The following is a 13,113-nucleotide window of genomic DNA, read 5'->3' on the forward strand; positions in this document are numbered from 1 at the left end:
TTACGAGAAGTACATCCAATCCGGAACCCTGATGATACCTTTGCACGTGTATATGTATACACGCCCATAACTAAGATGGAAGTATTGGAAATGAAGAAAATAGTGCCCAGTCATGATAAAGACCCTGCAGGTTTCCACCGTGAAATAAAAGACCTGTTACTCATGGGAGATTATACTTATCCCGACATTATGAAAATATTGAAAGTGTTATTACCTGCCGGTATTTACGAGAAACTCAAAGAAAAAGAATGGGAGGTGGGAGACAAAAAGATTGATTGGGCTGCATTAGAAGCCGAAGAGACGACTCGAACCCCAGGTGTAGGTCTTGGGGATAAAACTAAAGCATTACCAGGATTGTTAGTACAGGTTTTGCCAAGATTGTTAGCAACTAAAAAGGAGGACTGGGATGCAATCTCAGCCTGCAAACAGAAACCCGACGAAGACACTAGTGATTTTTATTCCCGATTTGAGAAATGTTTTATTATTAATAGTGGCCTGAAAACAAGTAGCGAGTCATACCCACACCTTTTTGTATCCAAATTAGTCGAGAATTCGCTGCCCCAGGTTAAGAACCGTGTACTGAAAGTCGAGAGCACATGGCAAGCTAATTCGCCTTCCCAAATGTTACAAATGTTACAGTATCACCAGAACAGAATTAGAGAAGAACATGATCACGAACAGAGACGTATGAAAGACACGAAAATGAAAGTACTGGTTGCCCAGTCAGTTCCAGCTGACGGTCATAAAAGGGGTACAACACAATCCAATAATTCAAATTCAGCAGCTCCTGTTAAAGGGATATGCAACTATTGTAAACAGCCAGGTCACTATGTAAACGATTGTGCAGTTTTGAAACACAACATAGCTACAGGTAAAACTAAAGAGAGACCGCGTCCTCCTAGACAGGACCAGGTCCAACAACACGTTCCACAGAATGTCCAGCCTATGCAGATTCCACAACAGACTGTAGCGGTACCACAGCCACAACCCATTGCCGCAACACAACATGTCACACAGCAGATGTACCAGTATGCACAATCTGATTACCCCGATTACCAGCAATACACGTGAAACAGCCTAGAGAGGGAGGTTGGCTTGCCCCTTATCGAGGTTCCTGTAGATCAAGAAGGCCCTTATGTACACAGTCAGGTATTAGGGAAGGATAGAAAATTTTTAATTGACACAGGGGCAAGCAGGACAACCATCAGTCACGACGAGGTTCCAGGAGCACCCCTCTCAGGCTCACAGAATGTTTCCCTTGGTTTTTCAGGAAAGCCTATTGTTAATGAAGTATCAAAACCAGTTCCCCTTGCAGTTGGTCCATTGTCCCGCACTACAGATTTATTGCTCACGAAATCATGCCCAGAAAACTTGCTTGGTATAAAGACCCTGAAGGCTCTAGGAGCTGTAATTTGTTGTTCTCCGGAAGGAGTAAGGTTGTTCCTTCGTGATTTCAAAGGCCATTATGTATTGAGAGATTTTGACCCCAGGTTACAGAATGTTCCTGCACATTTATGGGCAAAAGGCCCCACTGATGTGGGTTGTATGCACATTACTCCATATCGTGTTACACTCAAGCCAGGAGTAGTACTACCACGCATTCGACAATACAAGTTACCACCAGATGCTGTAGTGGCTTTACTGAAAATCATTGACGAGCTCATTGCACAAGGAGTGGTTGTAGAAACCGACTCAAATGTTTGTCATTCCCCTATCATTCCTATTCTTAAACGTACTGATCCAAATGCACCTCCAGTTTATCGATTAGTTATCGATTTACGAGAATTGAATAAATGCATTGTACCACAATATCCCGTGGTCCCAGACATTTCATCCCTATTGACAGCTATTGATTCTGAAGCGACGTTCTTTACTGTAACTGACCTCAAGAACGCCTTCTTTAGTGTTCCTATTGACCCGGAAAGCCAATATCTTTTCGGATTCTGTTTAAATGGCCGAAGCTTCAAATTTGCACGCGCACCTCAAGGATTCACAGAAAGCCCCAGCATCTACAGCCAAGCATTAAAACGACAACTTGACAGTATTCACATGCCTGCCAACACTGCCCTACTCCAATACGTCAATGATCTATTGATCACCGCCCGTAGTGAACCAGAATGTGAACAAGCATCACTGACAGTTTTGCATTTCCTGGCGGACAAGGGACACAAGGTGTCTCCTTCGAAGCTACAATTCTGTGCCCAGCAAGTGGTGTACCTTGGGCACTTGCTGACCAAGTGGGGTAAGCAGCTGACACCTGAACGAATTCAGTTAATTGCACATCTTCCGCAACCCAAGACACAGAAAGAAGTACGAGCCTTTATTGGACTCACTTCCTATTGCAGACAATGGATTCCACAATATGCATTTCTAGCTAAACCACTCATACAGTTGACAACACAGGAGGCAGCGTCTTCGTCTGTTCTCCCATGGACACAGGAACATACACAAGCTTTTGAGGAATTAAAGAAAGCCTTATGTCAAGCACCAGTTTTAGCAACACCATGTTACAGCAAACCTTTTACACTTTTTGTCACAGAACGCGATGGCACAGCGTTGTCGGTTCTCACTCAGTTACAAGCAGACAAACACAGACCGTGTGCTTATTTTTCGAGCACATTGGATCCAGTAGCCCAGGCCTTGCCTGCGTGCTTAAAGTCAGTTGCAGCTACAGCTCTAGCAATCAGACAAAGCGACTCCATTGTATTAGGACATCAATTGACAGTACAAGTTCCACATTCTGTAGAGGTTCTTTTAAACAGAACACAGACTCAACACTTGACTATAGCACGACTGACAGGTTATGAATTGACTTTATTCCAGCCACACATAGAAATCAGACGCTGTAATACACTGAATCCTGCTACACTTTTACCATCGAGCACAACAGATCCCACTCCACATGACTGCGTGGATGTGGTTGACACAGTTACGAAACCCAGACAAGACTTGACAGATGTCGCATTACCCGATCCAGACCTGACACTTTATGTGGATGGTTCATGTTTAAGAACAAGTACAGGAGAGTTAGTGGCCGCGTATGCAGTGACCACTGAAACTGATGTCATAGAAACACATCGCATTGACACCCTGTCAGCCCAAGCAGCAGAGCTTATTGCTCTGACCCAAGCCTGTATACGAGCCAAGAACCAGAAAGTAAATATATACACAGATTCACGTTATGCATTCGGAGTTGTTCACGACTTCGGTGTTCTCTGGCAAGAAAGAGGTTTCTTGACCTCTCACAGAGCCAAGATACAGCATGGCCCCCTCATTCAAGCCCTGTTAGAAGCAATACATGTGCCTACAGCTATAGCTATCATGAAGTGCAAGGCACATACAAAGGTCACAGACAAGATTTCTCAGGGCAACGACTTTGCAGACCGCATAGCGAAACATACAGCACTGACTCATACTCAAACGACGGACATGACCAAGACAGATGCGACTTCACAGCCACATTGCATGACAGTCAGGGACCCCACACAAGATGTCATTGACATACAGACACATGCCACTCCAGATGAAATAAAGAAATGGGCTGAACAAGGAGGGGTCCAGACAGACCAGGGATGGATGACGAGGGGAAAGACCACATGGTTTCTCCCCGACTCTATGGTTCAAGTTATCATTAACACAGCACATAGTCCAGCACATTTAGGAGAAAAAGCCATGTTAGACAGTGTACAGAATCTTTGGTTCAACAAGCATTTACGAGCAGCAGCGAAACAGAAAGTGCGTACCTGCATGATCTGTTGTCAGTTCAATCCAGGAAAAGGGATTCCCCCTAGAGCAAGGTGGATTCCATCCTCCCGACTATCCTTTTGAAGTCCTCCAGATGGATTATATCCAGATGGACAGATGCCGAGGATTCAAGTATGTCCTCGTAGTTGTCTGTGCCCTATCCCGATGGACAGAAGCATATCCCGTCCCAGATTACACTGCCCCGACCACTGCCAAGCAGTTGGTTCGTGAGTTTTTCCCTCGATACGGTTTGCCCCGTGTCGTATATTCAGATAACTGTCAGCCATTCTCATCCGAACTCATGAAGCAGGTCTCTCTTCTATTGGGATACCAGTGGAAGTTTCACTGTGTCCGACATCCAGAGGCAGCAGGTCTCGTGGAGCGACACAATCAGACTCTGAAAACTCGCCTTGCAAAAGTGTGTAAAGAGAAGGGAGTAGATTGGATAGTAGCATTGCCAGTTGCACTTTTTTATATGAGAATGGTAGCCCACTCTAGGACAGGGCTATCCCCGTATGAGGTGGTCTTCGGTAGACCTCCTAATATGTGGGGGACGCCTCTGCCGCGAAAGATTACTGATGTTGATAGTACTATGCTGACAGATTACCTTGCTTCCTTGATGTCTGCACTACAATCATGTCGTTCACAGGTCGCGGCAGCCTTCCCAGACAACACCGAGGTGAAGCCACATGAACTGGTCCCAGGCGATGTAGTCGTCGTACGCAACTTTGACAGGTCAAGCTCGTTGGAGCCCCGCTGGAAGGAGCCGAAGATTGTTTTGTTAACAACAAGGACTGCAGTAAAAATTGAGGGACGGAAGGGGTGGGTGCACTCCAGTCACGTCAAACGATTTCATGGACTTCCGCCAAACTCTGAATCCCAGAACTCCCACGTACCAGTGACTGATACCAAACTCCCCCTACTAGAGAAAACTCCCCAAGAGGAGTATCGCCAGAAACTGAGGTCTAGTAAGTCAGACAGCTTAATTGTTTAAGTCCCCCCCTGGGTGAAGCGGTTAGGCAGTTCTGACAATGTACAAGTTAGACCCAAATAGAGAGAGAGATAGACAGGAGACCAAGAAACGAAAATATTGTAAAAGTCTCCGGAGCAGATGCATCTGCACATTACGATTATTGCTTTAAGTTGGATGCTTTATATGTATTTTCCTCTTGCACATTTTTCTAATAACACTGCAGAACACACGTTTAGTGCTCTACCTCCACACGAATTGTCTTATCGACTTGCGCTGCGCAACAATACATTTATTCGTATGTTACACCATTCTCACCAGATCAACAATGCTACTAATTGTTGGATATGTGGCCGACTCCCTCCCTATCAGAACTACAAGGGAGCTCTGCCTCTTTTTCCTTACCCGTTTACACATAATGGTTCCTGTGGTGCCTGGTTTAGTTTAATATCTTATATAGACACTGACTCTAAGGTTTCCCAAGGCAATTGGATATGGGGAAATCTGAACACAGTCATGAATAAAGCATGTTTCCCGAACGAAGAGGGTCTTCCACAAATGACAGGGACAGATCTAGAAAACGAAGTGTATGGATTAGGCAATTTTACACTTAACCTCATGATTCTAAATGTTCAGTCAGAAACTAGTCCAGACTTGCCATCCATATCAGTTCTACCAGCGAAAGGTGTATTATGTGTCAGAAAAAATGGTTCAGTACATCTAGGACACAGTGACTGTACTACTGTGGTCGAATTTAGTGATCAAGGCAAGTCTACATTCAAAGCTTCCCGACATTCCTATTTTATATGTGGTCAGACAGCTTATGTCCGTTTACCTCCAGACTGGGATGGTACCTGTTTCATTGCATTCTTATTACCACCAGTATTTCTAGCCCCATCCGACTATCACAGGAATTCCCGCCTTAATATTGTTAGACACAAAAGAGACCTCCCAATAGTTGATCAGACTGAAACTACATGGGAACAATATATAGATTTCAATAAAGGATTCTTTCCCTATCTAGGAACTGTCTCCAATAGTAAACTGATACGCAAATTAACCAGAATACTCGAAGCGGTAGTGAATGAGACTACTTCAGCTTTGGGCAACTTAACAGAGGAGCAGTCTGCTATGAGACTTGTTGTTCTTCAGAACCGCCTTGTCCTTGACGTCATCTTGGCCGATAGGGGCGGGGCTTGTAGAGTCATCGGATCCAGTTGCTGCGTATTTATTCCAAATAATGCGCCATCAGTCTATAAAGCCATTACCCGACTTCACAAAATTGCTCACCTGATACACCAGAATCCAGGCTCCTGGACTTGGTCCGGTTGGCTCTGGAGTGTAATAACAGCCTGGGGATGGAAACTACTGTCATTCCTAGAAATCATATTGGCCATAGTCTTCAGTTGTTGTCTATGTTTACAATGTGGGCCAGCGATTTGCGGCTTGTGCGCCACAGCTTGTGTTCCCCATTCAAGTGCACGTTCCCATTCCAGAAGAAAGAAAGAAGAGCAAATGATGTTATATGAACAGATTGATGGTCTCATGAACATCGACATATCATGAAGGGTCCGTAGGGGACAAGGAGGGAATGAGGTAATTGGAATTTTTATGGTCAAGTGTGTCCCCTAACGTAGACCCCAACGGCTCCATGTACGCACTTCAAGTACATGTAATTTCCCTCCACAACCGAATCTGAAGACGCAAATACATTTGCGTCCAACGTTAACATGTCCTCTATCAGATCCACCATGAATGGATCGATAATTCCGTTCCTAAGTATGCCGTGCCACCGTCTTTATATGGTGCACTTTCACGTTTTTCCTGGCTCTGCCGAGCTAGGCCCTGATTTCTGTCTTCAAGCCACTTCTGCCTCTGCCTCTGAAAGCTGCAGCATGGAGATGCATCCCTGACCTCTGCCTTACTTCCTGCCAACCGAGCAGTGCCCGGCTCGGCTGGTCTGCCTGCCAAAAAACAGTATTTTGCCTTCAAGTTATCAGCGTAGCCAGCTCAGCTCCTCGAAAACACATTCCTGTCTAGTGATTTAGGTAAACATATCCCCGGCTGCAGAGCAAAGAGCAAGTCTCCCTGTCTCAGTGCAAGTAATTTACAGTTCCCGTTACCATGGTAGGCCCCTGGCTTCGAGCATCCGCATGTAGACACGCAGACACCTATGCACGCACTAACATTCAGTATAGAGTAGCCTCTGCCCAAGAGACCTTTTCCTCTAGATTAAACATCCTTCAAATACTAGATATCAGATATGTTATAGGGACAGGTCGATCTGACATGCCAGACTTCTGTCTCTTCTACTAGTGTTAAAAGTCAGACCTTTAGCTTCCTCCCGTTGCACGTCAATCACACGTCATATTAGCTGCGCGCGCATCCAGGCCATAGGTTTCAGCTGACTCTGCAAGAATTCTCCAAGCATCCACCCACTTATGACACTTTTCTGTGACGTTTCTAGTTCACGCCTCTGTGCACACCCATGTTCACGCCTTTTTGCTACGCACATGTGTTCTTATCATATACATTTCACTTGTCACGCCTACTGTATTCAATACTATTGTGTCATTTTACTATATATGTCATGTACTGTGAATAAATCGTTGACATCTTTTCCTGCCATCATTGCATACCCCAACCCTTGTATTGATGGACTAGATCTCCATTGACTCGAGTCATTTAGTCATCCTTTATGATTAAAGCCCTTATGACTCAGACACCACGGACTCTTCCTCTCATTTGATTGAGCTATTCTTTTGTAACCTGTCTGCAATTATATGGAAAAATAGTATACAGTAAAATATTTACCACAGGACCTCAACTTCCACCTGGAGAACAACAACGACCGCAACACCAGCACCCTGCTCGACAACCTCGCCAATCTTGGACTCAAGCAGCTGGTGTTCACCCCCATCCACCTCGCCAGACACACACTCGACGCAGTCTTCTCATCCAGCACAGACATCGCCTTCAGCCACGCCACAGAGCTTCAATGGACGGACCACAGCTGTGTCCACTTCACCTTCAAAAGAACGACGACACACCACCACCAGCAACAGGTTGCCCGCAGAAGATGGAACAAGATCACAGCCGACCAGCTCGCCACCTCCCTGAGCCAGCACCCTCCTGCCAGCTCAGCGAACCCCAGCCAGGCCGCAGACAACCTCACGAAGTGGATCAGCAACTGCGCGGACGAGCTCGCCCCGCAGAGGACCCCGCCCAGCAGACCCGGCAGCAAGAAAGCCCCATGGTTCACCGACGAACTCAAGAGCTCCAACAGTCTGGAGAAGGGAACCAACACCGGACAACAGGACCACCTTCAAGCTTGCCACCCGGAAGCACCACCAGCTGATCCGCGCCGCCAAGAAAACTGCGTTCAAGGACCGGCTGGACAACAATGCACACAACTGCAAGGAACTCTTCAACATTGTGAAAGAGCTTTCCAACCCCAGCGCAGGAAACAACGACATCACCCCTTCGCAAGACCTCTGCAACTCCCTCGCCTCATACTTCCACAACAAGATCGCGGACATACACAACAGCTTCAACAACCAACCAACGCACACCACGACCAAACCACCACCCCCCACCACCACCCTCCGCGCCTGGACTCCAATCAGCACCGAAGACACCGTCCGCACGATGAACTCCATCCACTCAGGATCTCCGACCGACCCCTGCCCCCACCACGTCTTCAACAAGGCCGACGCTGTCATCGCACCCCACCTGCAAGACATCATCAACACATCCTTCGACGCCGCCACCTTCCCTGAGAGCTGGAAGCACGCCGAACTCAGCGCTCTACTCAAGAAACCCACAGCGGACCCCACCGAACTCAAGAATTACCGCCCCATCTCGCTCCTCTCGTTTCCAGCCAAAGTCATCGAGAAGACCGTCAACAAGCAGCTGGCCGCCTTCCTTGAGACAAATGGATCCTTCGACCCCTCACAGTCTGGCTTCCGAGCCAACCACAGCACCGAGACCGCCCTCATCGCCGCCACTGATGACATCCGAGCCCTGATGGACGACGGAGAAACAGCGGCCCTCATCCTCCTAGACCTCTCCGCGGCATTCGACACTGTCTGCCACCGCACCCTAGTACAGCGCCTCAGCAACGTCGGAATCCAGGAGAAGGCCCTGGAATGGATCATCTCCTTCCTCGACGGAAGAACACAGAGAGTCCGCTTACCACCGTACAAGTCAGAGGCCACCGAAGTCATCTGCGGCGTCCCTCAAGGATCCTCGCTGAGCCCCACCCTCTTCAACGTCTACATGAGCCCCCTCGCGGCCATCGCACGCCAACACAACCTCAACATAATCTCCTACGCCGACGACACCCAGCTGATCCTCTCCCTGACCAACGACCCCACCGCCGCCAGAGCCAATCTGCACGACGGGATGAAAGAGGTAGCCGAGTGGATGACGACCAGCCGCCTGAAACTGAACTCAGACAAGACGGAGGTCCTCATTCTAGGCTCTTCGCCCTCCGCCTGGGACGACTCCTGGTGGCCTCCCGCCCTGGGCACCGCACCCAAACGACAGACCACGCGCGCAACCTGGGCTTCATCCTGGACTCCTCCCTCTCCATGACCAGGCAAGTCAACACCGTCTCCTCGGCGTGCTTCAATATTCTGCGTATGCTACGGAAGATCTTCTGGTGGATCCCCACCGAGACCAGGAAGACCGTCACCCAGGCCCTCGTCACCAGTCGACTGGACTACGGCAACGCCCTCTACGCCGGTACCACCGCCAAGCTCCAGAAGAGACTCCAGCAGATCCAGAACGCCTCAGCCAGACTCATCCTCGACATCCCACGAACCAGCCACATCTCCGGACATCTCAGAGACCTGCATTGGCTCCCTGTCAACAAAAGAATCACCTTCCGCCTCCTCACCCACGCACACAAAGCCCTACACGACCAAGGCCCGAGCTACCTCAACAACCGAATCAACTTCTACGCTCCCAAACGCCACCTCCGTTCAGCCAACCACGCCCTCGCCGCCGTAACCCCGCATCCGAAGAGCGACAACAGGAGGAAGGTCCTTATCCTACCTGGCCGCCACGACCTGGAACTCCCTCCCGACCGACCTGCGCCTGACCCAAGACCACCTCTCCTTCAGGAAGAAGCTGAAGACCTGGCTGTTCGAGCAGTAACGGCACCCCCCTCCCCCCAGCGCCTTGAGACCCTACGGGTACGTAGTGCGCTCTATAAATGTCTTTGATTGATTGATTGATTGATTAAGCCAAAGAACAACACAAGTGGTCACTCGCTGTTCTTAATTTGAGCAGGGGTCAGGGTTCCTTTGGCACACCATGACAATGCTGGATTTAGTGCCCTTTCCAAGAATATGATGTTTTAGCAATTGTATGTGAAATTTGTACTATAAAATGCACTATATAAAAACATTTTCATTTTCTCAGAGAGAGAATATCTTAAATGCTCCAAAATGAAACCTAGCTTGCCTACTCCACTCTATGTTGAAATTGTGGGCATGTTTTATGCTTCACCACTTTCGAAGGTCACTAGCCACCACTTGTGTGTAGAAGTGGCAGGGGGAAGAGAGAGCAGTGTAGGAGCAAAGGCCAGTGCATGTGTGCAGAGTGGAGAAGAACAGAGATTTGGCAATGAAATTAACAGTGCTGTCCAATCCTGCAATTGCTAAAAAGTGCCTACATTTCTCAAATGGGGAAGCTCGCCGCACTCCTGTTCTACAGACTTGCAGTTCATCCCATTTTATATGTAAAATTTGATATTGTAAACGTGGGCTGGGCCCCACCAATAATTGTATAAACCATTCTCTCATGGTCAATTATATAGGTGCCTGGCCGAAGTCAGAGGCATTATATAAGGGATACGCTGGATCCCCAAAGGAGGCACGAGAGTGGATCGAAACATTCCTGAGAGGGAGGTTGGTGGGTTGAGTTTATGAGGAGTGAATAACACTGTGTATACAACAATAAATATCCTTTCAAGTGGTGGATTAGGTATCAGGTAAAAAAACTCAATATTGCATTTGGGTAGTGAAGATCATTAAGTAAAAATTTTGTATTTGGGTTGTCTGTTTTTCAGAATATTATTCATAGCTGCAAAATATCCCAGGTCCATGCGTGACTAGTTAGTCCAATCCCATTTTTTTCTTTAAATTCTGGGACTCGATGACAGGGGTTAATTTATTAAAGCGTAAGGGCCAGATGTACCAACATTAGTGTTTGCGATTGCCAAATAGTAAATTTTAGTGAATGATTTTTTGGTAATCTCAAACGCTAACATACTAAAGTGTGTTTTACACTTTTTGCGATTCCCAGCGGGTTGCAAATAGAGCTACCTCATGATTATTAATGAGGTAGGTCTCAGATCGCGACCCAATGGGAATCACAAAAATCACAAGGATGGTCGCCTGCTGGGGTCAATAATACCAATGTTTGTGATTGCTTTCAAATAAAGCAATCTTTTTTTATGCAGCTTGTTTTCCTTAAAGGAAAATATGATGTGTTTAAAAAAAGGAAGTTTTCTTTTAATTTTTTAAGAGGTCTGTGGGACCACTGCCTGCTCTTAAAAATATTCTTTCATCCATTCTTAAAGAGAGAAGGGGTCCTTTGGGGACTGCTTCCCATTTGAGAATGGGCTACCACCAACTTTGAGTTAGTGGGAAGTGTGAATGTTTCATGACCGCATTTCGGTTGGAAAACATGTGTGCAAACCATTAAGATGTGGTATTCCGAAGGGTCCACCTAAACATGCCCCTTCTAATGTGTTAACCAATTGTAATTTATGTTTTTTACATATGTAAAAGCAGTCGGAAACAGCCCGATCAGCTGTTTCAGACCTTAAAAATGCTTTATACATGTGGCGCTAAGTCCCGGGGTCCAATGTTTTGCTCAAAAGCCGTGGCATGCCCAGGGAATGTCAGGTATGTTCAGTGGCGTAACAAAACTTGAGTGAGCCATCCTGCAAAGAGCATGGAGGCCCCTCCTCAGCCCACCACCTACCACTTTTGCTGAGGGGGCCCGCTGGAGCTCGGGCCCCGCCCCCACCTCAGGGGTGGCGGGTGCCTATGCAGCTGCGGTCCATGCAGGTAACAGCGGTGGGGCCGCATGGGGAAGTGGGGGGATTTCAAGGGACGATGCAAAGGGAAAATTAAATAAAAAATTAATTTCCCTCTGCATCGTCCCTCGAGATCTTCCCTCACCTCACCCCCCCTCCCCAACGCGGCCCCACCACTGTTACCTGCACGGACCGCTGCTGGGCTTATGTTACACCACCGGGTGTGCTGAGTACATTCCTGGGTGGACTTTATTCCATCTCTTGCCTCTTTTCTCTACAAATAGAAACTGACTGTGCTTGTGTGTGTTCTTTTTCATCCTTCTTTTCTCCCTTAGGCACTGCTTTTCTGTCTTTCTTTTCCTCCATTTTGTGTGTTTCCTGTGTCTGTTAAGTCTGTTGAGGAAAAAGTAGTGCCGATCCACCAAAAATAAGTACAGATGAGCACATCGCCAACCACCAGCTCAAATGAAGCACTTCTCGTAGCCCTGGTTCTATAGTGTGTTAAATAAACCACAAGTGGAGTCAGTATTCTCGCGTGGAACTGGGAAACTTGGCAGCAATGATTAGTGCAGGGAGATTTCCACTTTCAAGTACACTAGCAAGGCCCCTTCCCTTGCTGCGTGTTCCTGCACAAAATGGCTCTTGAATTTAAATATTTTCTAGGGCTGCTTTGATTCTCAGTCGAGCTTTGACCCTTACATAGTCCCGCATCCTTCCAAATAGATATGAAACTGCATGAAGCATCTTTGAAAGTCGCCCTCAGCAACGTCCAGCTCTAAACAGAGGCTAGTGTGATGTTTAGTCTTAGACTGCCATCTAACGGTAGAATAGTAGACTGCAGAAAGATCTTAAAAGCATAGCTTTCACACCCGTTAACACTCTGCTTGGCTCCTACAGGAGAAACCTTCTCGGGAAGGAAGACAACCAAGGTAACCATCACAAGGAATTACGGATAAACAGCATTTTAAACATCTGACTTGGAGTTTTTATACAGCATCAGAGCTTCATGTCTTAAACAGGCATTGAAAATGCAATAGGTCTCGCCTTTGATCAAGTTAAAAGCCATTTGCTTTGCTAATGCCCCGGTTACTTACCGGTAATCTTCATTACTCCGAGTCCATGTCTTCCTCGCCACAGTATTCGCATATGAGCCTCCGTCTCCATACAGAACTCCAAGCATAAAAAAACAGCGCTCTAGTCTCTCTCTCCCTCCTCCAAGATGGCCCCCAGTGGCTCCAGCCAATCCCATAAAGGGATACAGAAACACCAACATGACCTGAAGAACCAAGCCGCAGACATGAAGCCACCACCAGGGCCGGGAGGGAAGGGAAACTATACTGTGGCGAGG

Source organism: Lissotriton vulgaris, chromosome 1_1 (assembly GCF_964263255.1).
Source record: "Lissotriton vulgaris chromosome 1_1, aLisVul1.2, whole genome shotgun sequence".
Taxonomy (NCBI): Eukaryota; Metazoa; Chordata; class Amphibia; order Caudata; family Salamandridae; genus Lissotriton; species Lissotriton vulgaris.